General features: G+C 43.3%; 1 protein-coding gene and 1 long non-coding RNA gene across 2 annotated transcripts in view; one reads left to right on the top strand and one right to left on the bottom strand.

Annotated features, from left to right (window-relative positions):
- The window catches only part of LOC309359745 (alpha-2-macroglobulin-like protein 1), a 78,244-nt gene that overhangs the window by 51,321 nt on the left and 7,042 nt on the right, over window positions 1–19,881 (bottom strand). The window lies entirely within an intron of this gene.
- On the top strand, window positions 6,572–8,547 carry LOC309360320. Its single transcript, XR_014163979.1, has 3 exons — window positions 6,572–6,678; window positions 8,036–8,077; window positions 8,282–8,547. It is a non-coding gene; the product is annotated as an uncharacterized lncRNA (long non-coding RNA).

Genomic DNA, 19,881 nt, shown 5'->3' with positions numbered 1-19,881 from the left:
TAACCACCACACCACCCTGGCAAGGAGCATCCCCTCCACCACCAAGCCCTTATTAAGAACCAAGAGAGAGGGTGTCTGTACAGTTAAACTGGGATGTTGTAGTTCAAGGGACATAGAGATTTGTTTTTCCCTGTGTTACATGCTTTCCTGAGAACTACCAGTCTCAGAGTTCCTTATGCAAAGGAGGAGGGAGGAGGAAAGAGTCACGAATGCAGATCCCAGGGACAATGGAAGCCAGTGCTGCTGGAAGGACTTACAGGATAGATAGATAGATGGATAGATAGATAGATAGATAGATAGATAGATAGATAGATAGATGATAGATGATAGATAGATAGATGATAGATAGATAGATAGATAGATAGATAGATAGATAGATAGATGATAGATAGATAGATAGATAGATGATAGATAGATAGATAGATAGATAGATAGATAGATAGATAGATAGATAGATAGATGAAAGATAGATCGAGAGATGATAGATAGATTGATAGATAGATGATAGATAGATGATGATAGATAGATAGATAGATAGATAGATAGATAGATAGATAGATAGATAGATAGATGATAGATAGATAGATAGATGATAGATAGATAGATGATAGATAGATAGATATAGATAGATAGATGATAGATAGATAGATAGATAGATAGATAGATAGATAGATAGATAGATAGATGATAGATAGATAGATATAGATGATAGATGATAGATAGATAGATGATAGATAGATAGATAGATAGATAGATAGATAGATAGATAGATAGATAGATGATAGATAGATAGATGATAGATAGATGATAGATAGATAGATAGATGATAGATATAGATAGATAGATAGATAGATAGATAGATAGATAGATAGATAGATAGATAGATGATAGATAGATGATAGATAGATGATAGATAGATAGATAGATAGATAGATAGATAGATAGATAGATGATAGATAGATAGATGATAGATAGATGATAGATAGATAGATAGATAGATGATAGATAGATAGAGATAGATAGATAGATAGATAGATAGATAGATAGATAGATAGATGATAGATAGATAGATAGATAGATAGATAGATAGATAGATAGATAGATGATAGATAGATGATAGATAGATGATAGATAGATAGATGATAGATAGATAGAGATAGAGATAGATGATATAGATAGATTCTATTTTCAGTTATGTGTACATAAGGATGTGCTGTTTTGAGGAACAACAGAAAAGCCACCAGTAGTTATTTCAGATATAGCATATTTACTTGAGTCTAATGCACACCTTTTTTGCCAAATTAGGCTGCGAAGAATCGGGTGAACATTAGATTTGATGATGCATTAGACTTGAGTAAATATAGGACTTCCATCTGAATAAATATGGCCTGGATTGCGTATTGCTGTCCTTCTGGAAATATGTTATGTCCTCTCAACTCCAGAATGTAAGGGAACATCTGCCTGAAAACTACCTACCGGACTTTTCCGTGTATAAGACTAGGTTTTTTCCAATAAAGATCATGCTAAAAAGTGGGGGTCGTCTTATACATGGGTAGTGCATAGCATAGACGTTTGATTGGTTGCTGCCATGGCTGTCAATGGCTTTTGTGCATGTTATTGGTTGCTGTGTGGGTGGTGCTGATTGGGCGACGCTGTGGCAATTTGCAGCCTCTGCTGGCTTGGGGACAGATAAGAGGCGGATTTAGCGGTGCGTGCTGGTGAGCGATTGTCAGCATAAAAAGCTCAACAACCCTGGGCAATTCTCTGCAAAAAAGATCAACAAGTTTGTGCCATCTCACCCCATTTTCTAAATTTGAGTACCCCAAAATTGGGGGCATCTTATACATGGGGGTGTGTTATACATGGAAAAGTACGGTACATTTCAGGTTTGGGAATCAAAATCAAGGCAGAAAAATGTTGGGGTGCAGGAAAATCCAGCACTTGACATAACTTCCTGAGCTGTGCATTTCATCCCACAAAAATCAGCAGTAACATCAGGCACGTTTACTCTCAGCCTGCTGTTTATGGAAGTTTGAGTAAGGATCCTGGACCTATGTGACTGTATGTCTTGGAACAGATTTAGAAATGTGAACTTTATACTTTCTGAGAAGTTTAGTTAAACATAGTTGGTAAGTACAATGGGTCAGTGACCCCCAGTCACTATATCAAGATTGGCATCAAGGTGAGCCCTTCAGGTTCAATCCCCCATAGATGTTTCAAAAAGCTTTGATAAAGTCCCTCACAGCAGGCTCCTATAGAATCATTAGCATTTATAGACTGAGGGCCAGTCTTCTGACAGACAGGAAGCTGGTTGGGGATCCAGATGGTCGGAAGAGTTAAAATGGAACAAACAGCAGTGTTCCAAGTAGGGGTACCAACTTGAATAAAATATTCAGTGGAGCCAGGAAAGCCCTGCCCTGCATAATCAATCACAGGTGCACACCACTTGAATGGCAATGCCCATCAACTTGGGGGGGCAGCCCCTTCAAATATTTTATTGGGTGGGAGCAAAGGGACCTTGGCCCCCTAGGAGTCAGCTCCTATGGTTCCAAGGAAATAAAGATAGTCGGAAGGCAGAACAGGGAATAGGGATTGAGCCTGGGCTGGATGGGGGGGTCACACTGCAGACACAGGTTTGCAGTTTAGGTGTGCTCCTAGATGCCCAGGTCTCTGTGGTGGCCAGGAGGGCATTTGCACAGTTATAAAGCTAGTGTGGCAACTGCGCCCCTTCCTTGAGATGTCTGGTTTGGCCGCAGTAAAACGCACTTTAATTGCATCCCATTTGGTGTACAGCACTACCTCGGTTTTCAAACGCTTTGGTTTCTGAATGCCGAAACCTGGAAGTAAATGCTTCGGTTTTCAAACATTTTGGAAGTCGAACAGTCTTTTGGAATGGATTACAGTGGTACCTTGGTTTACAACCATAATCCGTTCCGGAGGTCCGGTTGTAAACCAAAACAGGTTGTAATCCAAGGCACACTTTCGCTAGTGGGGCCTCCAAAATAAAATTGGTTGTAATCCAAAAAAAGGGACACACACTTCCGGGTTTGACGTGGTTGTAATCCACAACAGTTGTAATCCAAAACGGTTGCAAACCAAGGTACCACTGTGCGAGATTCCAGGTGCATACCCGGGATTCTTGTTTCCTTTTGAAAATGAGGCACAACAGAGACTGTGGTGTCTTTATGGCATATGGTTTATTACACATATAAACAACCTGAGCCTATGAAGGATGGGCTCCAAGAGGGTCTTGTTTCTCTCATAGTTGCAGCCTTGGATTCAAACAGGAATCAAACATTGTGCTCCGCTTCTTTGGCTTTCCAGCTTGCAGGGTTTTTTGTTGTCACATCCAGCTGCTAGCTCACATAACCCATAACCCTCTAAGCCCTAGTTCTTCACATTGCTCCCTGACTCTCTCTCTCTCTCTCTCTGTAGGTCACATCAGTGATTCCCTAAACTCTGGCTTTATCTGTTGATCCCTTGACCCTTTGTTCTCTTAATGGCTCCATCTCCCAGGTGATTACCATAACATAGGAAGGTTGTTGTTTATTGTTGTTGTTTAGTCATGTCCAACTCTTCATGACCCCATGTACCAGAGCACACCAGGCACTTCTATCTTCCACTGCCTCCTGCAGTTTGGTCAAACTCAGATTAGTAGCTTCAGGAACACTGTCCAACTATCTCGTCCTCTGTCGTCCCCTTCTCGTGCCCTCAATCTTTCCCAACATCAGGGTCTTTTCCAGGGAGTCTTCTCTTCTCGTGAGGTAGCCAAAGTATTGGAGCCTCAGCTTCAGGATCTCTTCTTCCAAATAGGAAGGTAGCCTGGCTTACATAGCTTTGTTTAGATTTTAGCACCTGCTGGATCCACGGATCCACAAACTCATAACATTCTGGTAGGATGAAACAAGCCACAATCTTGAGTTCAGACTAAGGCTGTGTACACATGTCTGTTTACTCCAGCTAGCCCTGGTGTCTGAAGCCGATGTCAGCTACAATCCATCGCTATCCTGCAGTTCCTTGAGAACTACCGTTGTCTGATGTGTTTCCCTCAAACCAGCTTCCATCTGATTTGAAAACATAAGCCACATGCATTTCAGAAAAGCTGAGGTGTGTTCATTGGAGACTGCCGTTGCATAGGAGCTGGTGGGTTTGGAAGTATGGGGGAAACAAAAAAGTAAGGTAAATTGGATGAAGACATCTGTACATGCAAATTTGACTTGAAGGTGAGGGAAAACGATCTCACTGTGTTCTAAGCTGGTAATGTGTACAGAGCCTTGGGTTGGCCCTTCATGGTTTGTTTACCACAGGTCATCTACCTTTCTAGGTAAATTTGCAAACCAGAGAAACTGTCTTGGGCCCCACACAACACTGCAGCCAACAACACACCACAAACTGTTATTCTGGCCACAACAAAATGCTTCTTTCAAGCCTAGTCTCAGTGAGGGGAATTGTGTGAGGGGAAATGCAGCCATGACAAGCTGCACCTGCAGAAATTCCCTCTTCTACACAACTGTCAAAGGTGCAGGGGGAGGGGCCTGTCCTGTTCTGCACCTGATCAACCCTACTTTTGATCCCAAAATTGATTAATTTTTATACCCTGCCTTTTCCCCTGACAGGGACTCAGGGCAGCTTACAGATAAAAATAAGAACTGCTTTAAAAACCATTCAAGCATAATTGAAACTATCTATCTATATGTAAAACCTATGAAAAAACCATACAATAGTTACAATAAAAACAGCATGGTACCAGCCCTTTCATTAAAAGCAATCAGTTCCCCAAAACCTGCTGGAGAAAGGAAGTCTTCATCTGTCAGTGGAAGGACCTCAAGGAAGGAGCCAGTCTAGTTTCTCTAGGGAGGGAGTTTCTCAGCCTGGGAGCAGCCACTGAGGAGGCCCTGTCTCACATCCCCACCAAGTGTACCTGTGAGGGTGGCAGGACTGAGAGAAAGGCCTCCCCTGAGGATCTCAGGACCTGGGCAGGTTTGTGTGAGGGAATGTGGCCTGAGAGCTTGGATGGCTACATAGGTCATAACCTTTGAATTGAGCCTGAAAACAAACCTGTAGCCAGTGTCGCTATTGTTGTAACAAGAGAGCTGTCTGCTCCCTACAACTAGCCCTGGTCAAAACTTTGGCTGCAGCTCTTTTCAAACTTTTCAAAATTCAGCCCCACACAGAGTGCAATTCAGTACAGTGGTACTTCGGTTTTCGAACCTACAGTGGTACCTTGGTTTGCAACCGTTTTGGATTACAACTGTTTTGGATTACATCCATGTCAAACCCGGAAGTGCGTGTCCCTTTTTTTGGATTACAACCCATTTTTTTTAATTACAACCCATTTTTTTTTTAATTACAACCCATTTTTTTGGGAGGGTTATGGTTGTAAACCAAGGTACCATTGTAATCCATTCCGAAAGACCGTTCAGCTTTCAAAAATGTTTGAAAACCGAAGCATTTACTTCCGGAAACATTTACTTCCGGAAAACTCAATACGGAAGCCCCATGGCACGTTTGACTTCCGCAAAGTGTTTGAAAACCGAAGCAGGTACTTCCACAAACCAAAAGTACTTCCACAAACCGAAGCTCTCGGCTTCCGAGACGTTTGAAAACCGAGGTACCTCTGTACTCCAAATGGGATGCAATTAAAGTGTGTTTTACTGCGGCCAAATCAGACATCTCAAGGAAGGGGCGCAGTTGGCACACTAGCTTTATAACTGTGCAAATGTCCTCCTGGCCACCACAGAGACCTGGGCATCTAGGAGCACACCTAAACTGCAAACCTGTGTCTGCAGTGTGACCCCCCCCCCCATCCAGCCCAGGCTCAATCCCTATTCCATGTTCTGCCTTCCCTTCTGACTATCTTTATGTCCTTGGGACCATAGGAGCTGACTCCTAGGGGGCCAAGGTCCCTTTGCTCCCACCCAATAAACTATTTGAAGGGGCTGCCCCCCAAAAAAGTTGATGGGCATTGCCATTCAAGTGGTGTGCACCTGTGATTGATTATGCAGGGCAGGGCTTTCCTGGCTCCACTGAATATTTTATTCAAGTTGGTACCCCTACTTGGAACACTGCTGTTTGTTCCATTTTAACTCTTCCGACCATCTGTTTCTGGATCCCCAACCAGCTTCCTGTCTGTCAGAAGACTGGCCCTCAGTCTATAAATGCTAATGGTTCTATAGGAGCCTGCTGTGAGGGACTTTATCAAAGCTTTTTGAAACATCTATGGGGGATTGAACCTGAAGGGCTCACCTTGATGCCAATCTTGATATAGTGACTGGGGGTCACTGACCCATTGTACTTTCCAGCTATGTTTAACTGAACTTCTCAGCAAGTATAAAGTTCACATTTCTAAATCTGTTCCAAGACATACAGGCACATAGATCCTGGATCATTATTTAAACTTCCATAAACAGCAGGCTGAGAGCAAACGAGCCTGATGTTACTGCTGATTTTTGTGGGATGAAATGCACAGCTATGTCAAGTGCTGGATTTTCCTGCACCTCAACATTTTTATCCCTTGATTTTGACGAACACACTTCCTGCCATGTTTATCTCCTACCCCTCTTTCCTGTCTTCAGCTGGATAGCGAAGTTCAAAACTACAGTGTGTCTGTGGAACAAGAAACAGAAGTGATGGATCTAAAGCCAGCAATAGTAAAAGTGTATGATTATTACCATCCAGGTAAGCATCTCATTGCTGGAAATGGGTGCCATTCATCACAAAGTGCATTTATAGATCACCACAGTCCTGCCTGTCTCCCAATCCCCTTCTCCCTAAGCATACGCGCTCCAAAGAACTCTGCCAGGGACATTCAGTATGCCTTCATTGCGATCCTTCTATGTCTGTTTTCATGCCAAGCGTCTGCATGTGTGAAGTCATGCTAGTTGGACTTCTCCACACTTACCTTTGCCAAGGGTGGTGGTGGTGGGTTCTGCCAGGGCGATTGCCCTGGGTGCATCGGGGTAGGGGGAGAGCGCTACTCACACTGCCATCCCTGAGCCATCCCTGTACTGCGTTGTGATGCTGCGATCTGAACGGATCCCAGCCTCGCAACACGGCTTGGGTAGGGCGGCATGAGAAGGATTTCCGCAGCCATACACCCTTCGATCCCAGCTGCCAGGCGTGGAGAGTCCTCCCCTCCCTTTGATAGCTTCACAGATCAGAACTAACGAGCAGTTGATAGATTTATAGTCCTTTTATTACAGCGTCATGTTGCCAGCACAAATACACAACGGTAGCCTAGTCTAATCACCCTTCTGGCTTCCGCGGCATTTTGGGCACCAATGAGAAGTTCCTCCCTCCCTCTGACTCCTTTGTTCTCTGATACGTTCAGACCTCCAAGTCCATGGGGAGGGGAGCCCTCCACGCTCTCAAGAGATGTCTCAGCTAGCTGCCCCCTCCTTTCTGGTTCTGTCGTCATTATCTCGTAACTGGGTAACTCCCCCCCTAAGCTGTTCAGCTTCTGTCTCTCTCTCTGAACATGCTGTGGGCAAGAGGGCGAGCGCACGATTCTTCCCCCCTCCAGCTCTCCATCAGAGAGAAGCTGGTCTGCCATAGAATGCATTCCCCAGTCCTCATCTTCAGACCATGCCCTGACACCAGCCCCTTGAGGGCGAGGCTGGGGTGGAAGGGTGCATTGTATACTTCTCACACTGCCCCTCCCTGAGTGGGATTCCACAACAGGGATGAGGAACCTGTGGACACAGAATCATAGAATTGTAAAGTTGGAAGGGACCCCGAGCATCATCTAAACCAACCCTCTGCAATGCAGGAATCTCTTGGCCAACATGAGGCTCAAAGCCATGACCCTGGGATTAGAAGTCTCATGTTCTACCAACTGAGCTATCCTTCAGGTCCTCCAGATGCCATGGGACTCCAACTCCCATGTGCTCTTGCCAGCACAGCCAATTGTCAGGGATGATGGGAGTTGTAGTTCAGAAACTTTTGGAGGACCCTGACGTCCTGCTGATGGGGGTGGGAGAGAGGTTTGCTCTGGGGCTCGATCTCTGTCTCATGAATTGTTCTCTCTCATACACAGAAGACAGTGCGGAGGTTGAATATAACGCTCCCTGCAGCACAGGTAAGGATGGAACGAGGCTTGGGCACATGTCAGAAAGGAGAGTCACAGCAGCTCATAATGGCCGCTGGTGAGATTTAGGTGGAATCGTGCAGGCATCCACTGTGCAAGGAGAACTCCCCTCCCTCCACATCAAGATGGGTGGCTGGCCTGGACCCACAATGCTTAATATATTATGCCTTATATTCTTCGTATTTCTTCCGACAGAGAGCACAAAGAAAGACCACCACTAGCTCTGCATCCGAGACGTGAAGCAAACCCAGATGAACAGCACAATTGCTGCAGGAGATCTCCCATCTTAGGTCATTGTTTTGAGTCTGCTTTGTTAGGTCATGTACAGATGATGTCTTGGCTCCAAAGATCACTGTGTGCAAGCACAAAAGCACTTCTTCTTTTTCTAATTTATTATTTTATTCACATAATATACATTCTTTACAACAGGCAACTCCAAAATAAAATCATATATAGCAAAACCATAAGTCTCATGTTTTCATTTACGCTGATCTCCTTTCCAATACCTTTACTTGATATTTTTTGCTGCTTTCTGCTTTCCTTATAGAATCTTTATGGAAATTTAAATCTCTTAAATCCTATACGAATCTTTAACAATTTCAATTAATCCCTTCACCTCCCTCCCCCACAACCCAGTACTTCACCCGTGTGTGATCTTCTTTGGCTACTATTATTTTTGTTATTGTTGCGTTACTAATTTTATTTGTTATTCCAACCTTAATATAATATTATCCTATCTCCTTGCGCCTTTTAAACTTTTAAAGAATAGAACTTCTGTTAAGTTATGGGTGACCATATCAGACAACACAGTGATTCTTCAAACAGCTCTTGTTTATTCACAGGCCAGAACAGAACTGAACTGAAGGGTTCAGCCAGCCTGCTTATATAGAGCTCCACTACAAAGCAACAGTAACCACTTTCTGTAACTATCCAATCACTGAACGTCACTTTCAATCCCTTATTTGCATATGTGGACCTGAGTGAGAACTATCTACAGTATCCCCCTGCTGGCCCAGGGTGAGAACTTCATTACATAAGAACTTCTTCATGTATGTGGGGAGCCCACTGATTCCCCCCCTCCTGCTTGAAGTTCCTCCTTTTTTCTTTTTCTTTTTTTTGGGTGAGTACAAGCCCCTGCAGTTAAGGGAGGAAATAGGCAGCTTTCCACACATGTACAGAGGTGCTATTGCCATAACTGACTACAGTATACAAGTTCTTTTTTCTTTTTTTTGGACCCCAGATTGTTCTCTGATCAGACATGTTTTGCAGGTGTTTACAATAGCACATATAGTGTCTTAAAGAGTTTATATATATCCCCAGAAGAGAAACCAGCAAATTTGCAATAGATACGTGTTACAGGTGCCTATTGGATAATGCTCATGACAAGTGAGATTGACTAGACCAGAAGTTACTAACAAACTGGTCTAGTCAATTTCAAACACATCCCAGGTGCGACTAGGGTTCAGATTTAGGACAGAAAGTTAATGAGCCTTCCCCCTCCCGCCAGTGAGACATCTCTGTAATGTATGTATGACCAGTTCCCAGTGTTATAGTGGTCTCCACTGTTTGGAAAAAATGTCTGAACACATGTTAGAATCATGTGATGACCTGGAATAACTTAGGTCACCCAGTTCAACCTTCGTCCCTCATCCTTAAGCAATTAATCTATTTCTAAAAGCAGTTGGTAGGACTTGCCGATCATAATCTTCTGATCAACGTGGGGGATAATCCATCTAATAAGCATTAGATAACCACCAGGGCTATCTGGCTGAATTTGTCCTACTTGGGCCAGCGAGGATCGTAGGGATTCGAACCGCTGACCTTCCGATTAGCAGTGGTTTAGACCACAGCGCCACCCACATATAGTATGTTCATCACATGGTGTATTTCAACTACTGAGGGACTGCAAAAATGATAATTGTGCAATTGGGGGGGCGGTAGGTGAGAATTCATGACAATTCATGAGAAAAAAGCATGCCCTCATTGAATCCACCCACAGAACTGGAATTTTACCTCTTCCTGTCGGCAGCTGTTGATCCATCTTGCTGAGCTTCAAGCATCTGGACTTGTTGCTTCTTATATACGAAGCATTCTTTGTTTCACTTTCCATTCCCCAGAAAGGGCTCGTGGTAACAAACGAAACTCCAGCATTTATTTATTTGCTCATTTATTTAATAGTACATCCTTCAGCAGAAAGTCCCAGGGCAGGTTACAAAAGCACCACAATTAAGGAGAAATACAAATTACATTCACACCATAAACAGTGGAAAACAACAGCAATTCCTAATAATTCTCACATTTTTTGCAATGCATTCCCCCCCCCCAATAAATATTGCATCTGTGTACGTTGTTTTCGCAGATATCTGCATTTTTTTTGCAGACATTTGTGAAATATTTGTATTCCCCAAATATACCCATTGTGGGGTTGGATTGCTGCACTTCAAAAACCATATGTTTCAAAGGACAAGCTGTGTTTTGGTCACCCAAGGGAGAACTAGATAGGTTTGCATTAAGATAGGAACTGAATTCTCCCTGCCATACAATAATCCCTTTCCAACTCCTCAACCCTTTACTGTCTCTACTAAAGGGGCCAGGGCAGGATCCACACAGGAGAAATCATAGCTCTTCTCATACGTGACCAAAGGAGTTTATCTGCGTGACTTGCCAAAAAGCACAAAGGCCGTTCTTGCCACAAGCCTTTGGACAAATAATTTATTCCACTCTCCTCTATAACCTCCCACAGGTGACTGTTGATCCCTCTTTCCCTCCCCTGTCCACCTAGTGAACTTTGTAAAAACAGAAAACTAAACTGAATTTCCTGCTAAAGTTGGGATTGGCCTGATCTCTGTTCTATACTATGCCAACGCATGCAGAGGTTGTGGAGTGAGAAATGCCAGCCAGGCCTGCAACAACCTCATCAGCTCAAACGCCAGCTTTTTCTGCACTGAGCACAAAGGTCTGGAGGAATCAGTACCTTTCTGGGCACAATTCAAAGTGTTGGTGCTGACCTTTAAAGCCCTAAACGGCCTCGGTCCAGTATACCTGAAGGAGTGTCTCCACCCCCATTGTTCAGCCCGGACACTGAGGTCCAGCGCCGAGGGCCTTCTGGCGGTTCCCTCACTGCGAGAAGTGAGGTTACAGGGAACCAGGCAGAGGGCCTTCTCGGTAGTGGCGCCTGCCCTGTGGAACGCTCTCCCATCAGATGTCAAGGAAATCAACAGGGCCTTCTCGGCTGCGGCTCCAATCTGGTGGAACGCTCTGTCACAAGAGACTAGGGCCCTGCGGGACCTGACATCTTTCCGCAGGGCCTGCAAGACAGAGTTGTTCCACCAGGCCTTTGGTCAGGGCGCAGCCTGACTCCCTCCTCTGGCAACCTGCACAGAATTTTGCTTAATCTGTTGCCATCAATTTGATTTTAATTAATTTTTATAATGAAATATTTTTAGAATGTGTGATTATTTGACTGCTTGATTATTTGATTGTTCTTAGCCGCCCTGAGCCCGGCTTCGGCTGGGGAGGGCGGGATATAAATAAAATTTATTATTATTATTATTATTACCTGACTTTTAGAAGACATCTGAAGGCAGCTCTGTTTAGGGAATATTCAGTTGGAAGCTGCCCAGAGTGGCTGAGGAAACACAGCCAGATGGGAGAGGTATAAATAAATTATTATCATTATTATTATTATTATTATTATTATTATTATTATTATTATTAAAGTGCGGGCAGTCTATGTGCAGCAAAACAGAGACCTAGCATGGTTCTCTCCAAGCAGTTTGTTGCACCAGGAGGGGTATGCACTTAGTGGCAAGGGCTCAGAAGGGGAAGGGTGAGGTGAGACTCTGCAACAGAGCCATCCTAGTGTGCCCCCACCTTACCACCGCTAGGGGCTGCCCCTTCCCCACTTGTGGAGGGTGAGAAGGGCTTAGGAGCACCACCTGCTCTGACAGAGAGGGGAAGTTTAGAGAGTTGTGTGGGTCCAGTGCTGTTTCCCAGGAGAGTAAAAAAGAAAAAAGGCGATTCAGGCCCCCAGGTGGAGCATCCACCTGCTGGAATTGCTGCAGAGACAAGGATTCTCAAGAGGTGCTGAGTGTCCTCTGCTTCTGCTCTTGGCAGGCAGATGGTGAAACCCACAAGAACAACTTTGCAGGCCCTAAGCCACCTTGGAACTCTGGCTATGAATTTTAGACTCCTGAAGCTTCGTCCTTGCTCTTCGTCCTTGCCCGACTTCCTTACACCTTTGCCTTGCAAGAACAACTGGACTAGATACTGATCTTGCCTAGCTACTGAGTTGCCACCATTATTCTCCCCCCCCCCCCATTCTTTATAATCACACTTTCATCCAGGGATGTCAAATAACTTACAAAAAAAATCATTCAGTCAAAAATGCATCAAAATCCTCCTCCTATTAGTTATACATAACAGTAAATGCTTTTCTCCCTACTCATTTATCCTAATTTTCCCCCCTTCCTCCCTCCCCTTTAACCCCTCCCCCCAAAACTTGTTCTCTCTTCAGATCTTTAACCATGTGCACAGATTATTTATTCAAATTTGGATGCTTGGGTTGGGTTGGCTCCCCCCCCCCCCCGCTATCCAGTTCCTATAACTTGTCCATTTATTCAAAATCTTTTGACATTTGTTTTCCCATGTATCTTCCATCGTTACTGGTTCAAATATATCAGATTGTATATATTCAAAAACATAGTCATTCCATTTTTCCATTGTCCATTTATCCTTTTCGTTCCTTCCTAATGCAATAACAAGCATACCAGCTAAGATCATAATTTTATACCATTAGACCAACTATAGTAAAAGTTCCGTGCTTTACTTGCAAGTAAGCACATCCATTGTTGGTCATGGACAGGAGATAGGGCACTATCACACAAAACACCCCTCAAATTGTAGCAAAGATTACCCACTCAAATCTCCCCTGGGTTCCGGATTATGTGAGAAGCCTCCTCAAATTCACAAAGCAATGGCGACCAGGGTTACTCAGTCCTATGGCTGTTTCCTTGGATGTTAATCCTGCTGGATTCAATGGGGCTCATTTCAAAGTTGTGTGCTTGAAATTGAGTCCTAAGAGTGAGATCCAAACCCCATTCTGATGCTCTGGACTGGGGGAAGTGTGGATAAGGCGAGAACCCTCTGGCAGTGGACAACTTATAGAAATTTAATAAACAAGAGGGTAAAGGTAAAGGAACCCCTGACCATTAGGTCCAGTCGTGACCGACTCTGGGGTTGTGGCACTCATCTCACTTTATTGGCCGAGGGAGCCAGCGTACAGCTTCCAGGTCATGTGGCCAGCATGACTAAGCTGCTTCTGGCAAAACAGAGCAGCGCTCGGAAACGCCGTTTACCTTTCCACTGGAGCGGTACCTATTTATCGACTTGCACTTTGACGTGCTTTCAAACTGCTGGGTTGACAGGAGCAGGGACCGAGCAATGGGAGCTCACCCCATCGCAGGGATTCGAACCGCCGTCCTTCCGATCGGCAAGTCCTAGGCTCTGTGGTTTAACCCACAGCGCGACCCACGTCCCATAAACAAGAAGGAGGAGAGTTACAGATAGGTAGCCATGTTGGTCTGCCATAGTCAAAACAAAAGAAATTCCTTCCAGTAGCACCTTAAAGACCAACTAAGTTAGTTCTTCGTGTGCATGCTGTGTATCTGAAGAAGTGTGCATGCACACGAAAGCTCATACCAAAAACTAACTTAGTTGGTCTTTAAGGTGCTACTGGAAGGAATTTCTTTTGTTTTGAAGGAGGAGAGTATAAATTAAAAGAATTTAAGGAATTATGTGGAAATTAACAACATGCTTAACAATATCATCATTTAAATGAAGTATTTAAGAAAGATAGGGCACTATGGTTTAGGGAAGAAATATCACAACTTGAGAGAGACCTGTTGTAATGTAATGTAAAAGTGTTGTCTAAAATGTATAAACTATTATTGGAAAGGGGGACAAAGGATGTGCAAGTAAAATCTTCAATGATACACTGGGCAATAGATATTGGTCATAATATAGAAATGGAAGCGTGGGAACGATTGTGGAATATGGATATAAAATTTTCAGAATGTTGTGGTTTAAGAGAATATTATATGAAAATGATATATCGTTGGTATCTAACACTGAGTAAAGTGGAAAAATGTATAAACCTAAATCAAACAAGTGTTGGAAATGTGAAGAGCAAGAAGGTTTTTTATCATATGTGGTGGTCTTGTAGTAAGGTTAAAACTTACTGGGAAATGATATATAATGAATTGAAAAGGATGTTCAAAACAACTTTTGTAAAAAAAAGCAGCAAAAAAGAAGCTTTTCTTTTGGGAATTATAGGGACAGAACTACCTAAATTGTACAGAAATTTTGAAAAATAGCAAGAATGCTACTTGCCCCAAAGTGGAAAGGAGCAAAAGTCCCAGCAAAGGAAGAATGGATACAAGAACTTAGGGAATGTGCATAAATGGTGAAACTTACCGGAAGAATCAATTTTTGTAATAAAAGGATGGAAATGGTTTGTTGAATATTTACAGATAAATTGGAAACAGATAAAAACATTGGCAGGATAATTGTAACAACCTGCAGTTTCATGAGTATATATTTATAGATAATTAAATGAGCAAATTAAATGACTTTGGATATGCAGAAAATATTAAAAAATAAATTGAATGAACGGCAGAAAGAGAAGCGAGGAAGTCAAACTTTGAAATGTTAAATTGATTGTAAAACTAATGAAATGTATAAATTTGAAAAATATAAATAAAAACTTTTTTTTAAAAAAAGAACCCTCTGGCAGAGAGGACCTGGCAGGTGCTCCTTGAGAGCAAGAACTCATCCTCCTGCCCATGGACAGGCCAGCAGGCAGCTGAAACATCCTCCAGCAATTGGGCAGGGAAAGGCCACAAAAAGGGGCATCCCATGGACAGGGAAATGCCATGGCAAGGGGTGGGTGCAGTTCTGCCACATCCATCCAAACCCATGTCAGATGCTAGCCACTCCCATGCAACCTGGCAGGTCCTCTGCTATTGTCAGAGCTGGCCGAAGGAGAATAGACCTCGCAAGAAGGCCCAGCAAGGTGTGCAAGGGCTCCTCTTTGCTGGCGCTGTCTGCTTCTGGGTCTCTTTGGGCTGCGATAAGCATTTCCGCGATTCCAACCAAGGCCTTTTTGCCATCTTGAATGGCAGCAAATGTCAATCTGATTAAATTGCCCTTCCAACCATGAATGCAGGGCTCAACTGCATGTAGAAGTGAATTGTGCTCCTTTTACTGGCATGCGGGTGCATAGCATATTTTCCCTTTTTTTTGCAGATAAAAAGGTAATGGTAAAGGACCCCTAACAGTTAAGTCCAGTCGTGAACGACTCTGGGGTTGCGGTGCTCATCTCGCTTTACAGGCCGAGGGAGCTGGCATTAGTCCGCAGACAGTTTTTCCAGGTCATGTGGCCGGCATGACTAAGCCGCTTCTGGCGAAACCAGAGCAGCGCACGGAACCACCGTTTACCTTCCCGTCGGAGCAGTACCTATTTATCTACTTGCACTTTGACCTGCTTTCGAACTGCTAGGTTGGCAGGAGCTGGGACCGAGCAACGGGAGCTCACCGACCTTCCGATCGGCAAGCCGGTTTAACCCACAGCGCCACCCTCAGATTTCAAAAGTGAAACAGAGCCATGCCCCACTTATGGGTTCCTCAGAGGCAGATACAGGTTTTTGATACAGGTTTTGTTTCCCCCCATTATTTCCTTCAAGGAAACTGCTTGGAACTCTGGCTAAGCAAAGTAACTTCAGACACAAACAACTTGCAGGGCCATGTCATGGTTGTTTAGCCGAGTTTCCTACATTGCAGGGGGTTGGACTAGGTGACTTGGCGTTCCTTCCAACTCTACAGTTCTATGATTTGCACTACCAGAGAAGTTTGTATATTATTATTTATTGAGCATTCATTTCTGGCCACAGAGGGCAGCAGTACATTGGCTTGGTGGGAATTATTTATTTATTCATTCATACCCCGCCCACCTGGCTGGGTTTCCCCAGCCACTCTGGGTGGCTTCCAACAAAATATTAAAAATACAATAAAACATCAGACATTAAAAACTTCCCTAAACACAGCTGCCTTCAGGTGTCTTCTGAAAGTCAGGTTGTGGTTAATTTCCTTGACATCTGACGGGAGGGTTATTTTCAAATTTTCTACCTTCCTTCAACTAGTTTAACTTCGGACACTTGCAAGTGCTGTACAAGTGTTATTGCTTTAGGGAAGAATGGCTGTCAGACTACTTAAAGAAATATTATAGTACGATGAATTCACGAGCAGGATTTGAACTATGGGCAACAGAAGTAATGAGGTTATTGTATTGTGGTTATGATTTAAGAGATAGGAGATAAGGTGCAGCAGAAGAGAAACTACAACTCCATGGAAAGCGGGATGGGAAGTCTACAAAAATAAGAGAAAAAACGTAATTGTGCGTTGGATTGTATATGTCAAAAATGGTGCGACTTAATAAAATGTATTCATTTTTTAAAAGTGTTATTACTATTGTTATTATTTCTACTACAATCAAAACATAACGCCAGATGACACCTTAAGGAACAGTGTAACAAAATATACAAGTTACAATAAAAAAAAATGTCTACACTATGAACACAAGGGAACAATAGCAGCAGCAGCAGCATCCCATAAACATGCAGAAAATAAGCATGAGGAAAACTGCTCTCCAGATGAACTTCTACCTGCCTTGCAGCTGTTAAAGAAACATACAGTAAGCAAGGTCAATACAAACCCGCCCCCACAACAGAAAGCCAAGGAGCAGCCTTCTCTCTGTGGCTTCCCCTCCCTTTATCTTTTTATCTCCAACAAAAGCAGGTAAACTGCCTTCTTCCTTCAGTCCCAGACGTTCCCCCACCACTTCCATTCCACAGCAGAGAACTTTTCCAAACCTCCATTCAGATGGAGAAGAGCTATTTGGCCAAGGAGCCTGAGGCTCAAGTACTTGCTAATCGGCTATGAATGATGCTTGGGTCAGAAGAACCCAGGCTGGGATGTGGGGTTCCACAAAAAACACAGGGGGGCTGCATAATATTGGGAATCTTTATTTTATTATATGCTTGAGGGAGAAGCCCAAAGGCATCTGGTGACAGCAGGTTGAAGTCTGAATCCTTGTTTATTTGTAGCCACTGAATTCGGTGGAGAAAAAGAATGCAGCATAAAGGCACCATCCTATGCACATTTACTCAAAAGTAAGTCCTCTTTATTTCAAAAGGACTTGTCAAGTAAGTGTGCAGAGGCATGCAGCCTGATCTCTTTGAAATGCGTTGCAACATATTGAATAAAATATAATAATAATAATTTATTATTTGTACCCCTTCCATCTGGCTGGGTTTCCCCAGACACTCTGGGTGGCTACCAACAAAGATTAAAAATACATTAAAATGTCACACATTAAAAACTTCCCTAAGCAGGGCTGCCTTCAGATGTCTTCTAAATCAAAATTAGAGGCAAAATAAAGCAAGTAATCATATTTTAACTTAAACGTAGGGAAAGTGCTATATAAATGCTATGCTTTATAAGATAAATACTAAGCTTTATAGTAACTATTGTCAAAATAAAGCACATCTGAGGGATGCAAAGCAAAAGACCAATTCACTGCCAAGCAGTGCTCTTGCTTAAAAATAATAATGTGACATAATAGTTCATAATTTCTTTAAAAATCATCTCAGTAGGGTTTGTATTATACAATCTACTGCTATGCACCATTGGGAAGTTAGGTGCTAATTTATAAAAACAATTTGCAGTGCAGCCCCCTATATATACTTACCAATGGGTACATTCCATTGAACATTGCAAGATGTAAACTTATCACAGAATTACACTGGTTTTTAAAAAAACAAAAGGTTTAAGTGGTTTTTAAACAAATATAAATACAACAACAATCTTTATTACGGTCCAGAGACCAACAAAACATTACAAATCAATACAGAGTTCATACAGCCTACCTCCAGGTTAATCAAGCACTTTGTTTGGAATATTGGGCTCATTTGTTCTTTCAACCACCGATAAAAACTTTGCCACTGCCAAAGTTCTAGCTTTTGTCCGGTCTTCCAGTAGGAACCTGACATAGTGAGCCTCTGACTTTCCCGGGAAAGGCACCAGCAAGGGTAGTATCAGTTCAGCCCTGGCCTGCTCATACTTCGCACAATGTAACAAAATATGATTTATGGACTCGATGTCTTGAGCACACGAGCAAAGTCTGTCCTGGTAGGGAACTCCTCTCAACCTACCATCCAGCACTGCAGAGGGGAAGACATTCAGTCTGGCCTTGGTGAAAAGGCTTCGATAGTTAGGTACTGTCAGGTTTTTGATGTAAGGTGTTAACTCAAAGACATACCCATATTGAACTCCTGCTGCCAGTGGACTACAGACTGCGTGTGACCGAGATCGCAAGTCACTGTGTGCATTGTCCCATAATCTTTGCTTTAAAGCCTTTTGGGCGCCTTCATAGCCCAGGTAATACAGTTGGGGGGGAGACAGACCAATAGAGGTGGCTTTTTTAGCCATGGTTTTCTGCCATTTGCTGACAAATTCCTCATTGGTGATATGTTGGTACAGACCCTTCCCTAGATTAAACACTGAAATCCTGAGCCAATGTCTTAGGGCAGCCCACCATGCTCTAGCTGAAATTGGGCATTCACCAGCTTCCAACAGAAGTACGGAGTTGGGGACGCAGTTAGGTACCTGCAGCAGAGATCGTATAAATTTTGCCTGAAAGCCATCTAGCTTTGGCAGGTCCCCATTATGCCAGACATTTGCTGCATACAGGAGTTGGGAAACGGGCTTTGCGTTGAAAACCCTTAAGGCTGCTGGAACATATTTGCCGCCCTTTGTGAAGAAGAATTTATGTATGGCTAGCTTTGTAATCTCCGCCTTTTGAAGGGAGGTTTGCCAATGGTGCTTCCAAGATCTTGTATGATGGAATGTGAGCCCTAGGTAACTGAAGTATTTTACCTGTTCGAGGTTATGGCCATCCAGCACCCATTTAGACTGGGAGAATCTTCTTTCGAAGACTAAGATTTTAGATTTTTCATAATTAATGGATAAACCATTTCCAGAACAGTAATCAGAAAATTTCCTCAGCAGATAATTCAAGCCCGGCCTGGAACGCGAGATGATGGCTGCGTCATCAGCATACAACAACAAAGGGGTCCTTCTCATTCCTATTTTTGGAATGTGTCCATCTGGGTCCATTAAGTTCTCTTCTAGGTCATTTAGGAATAGGCAGAACAATGTGGGGGCCAAAATACAACCCTGTCTCACCCCCCTAGTCATCTCGATGCTGTTCGATAGCTGTCCCTGTCGACCGCATCGGACCTGCAGTTTGGTTCCATTGTACAGGGCTTTTATAAGAAAGAGAAGTCGTTTGTCCTGCAAGATCAGACTCAATTTGGACCATAGCTGGGATCTGGGGATGGAGTCAAATGCTGATTTCAGGTCCATAAAGGCCACGAAGAGTTTACCCTGTAGGTGTCTGGTATACTTCTCAGCTAGGAAGGACAGCATTAGACAGTGGTCTGTTGTTGAATGATTCTCACGGAAAGCTGCCTGGGCTTCAGATAGTATATTATGTTCATTTAGAAAAGTTGTCAATTTGCTACTGAGGAAATGGGCATATAGTTTCCCAATTATTGAGAGCAGGCTAATAGGCCTATAATTGGAAGGTACATTTGGGTGGCCTCTCTTAAAGATTGGGACTACTATAGCATGTTTCCAGCTATATGGTACCTTACCAGAGTTATTTACTACCGTAAAGA

Source organism: Podarcis melisellensis (genome assembly GCF_964234715.1).
Source record: "Podarcis melisellensis genome assembly, chromosome: 17".
In the NCBI taxonomy this organism is placed as follows: Eukaryota; Metazoa; Chordata; class Lepidosauria; order Squamata; family Lacertidae; genus Podarcis; species Podarcis melisellensis.
This window is presented reverse-complemented; position numbering and strand designations above follow the sequence as displayed.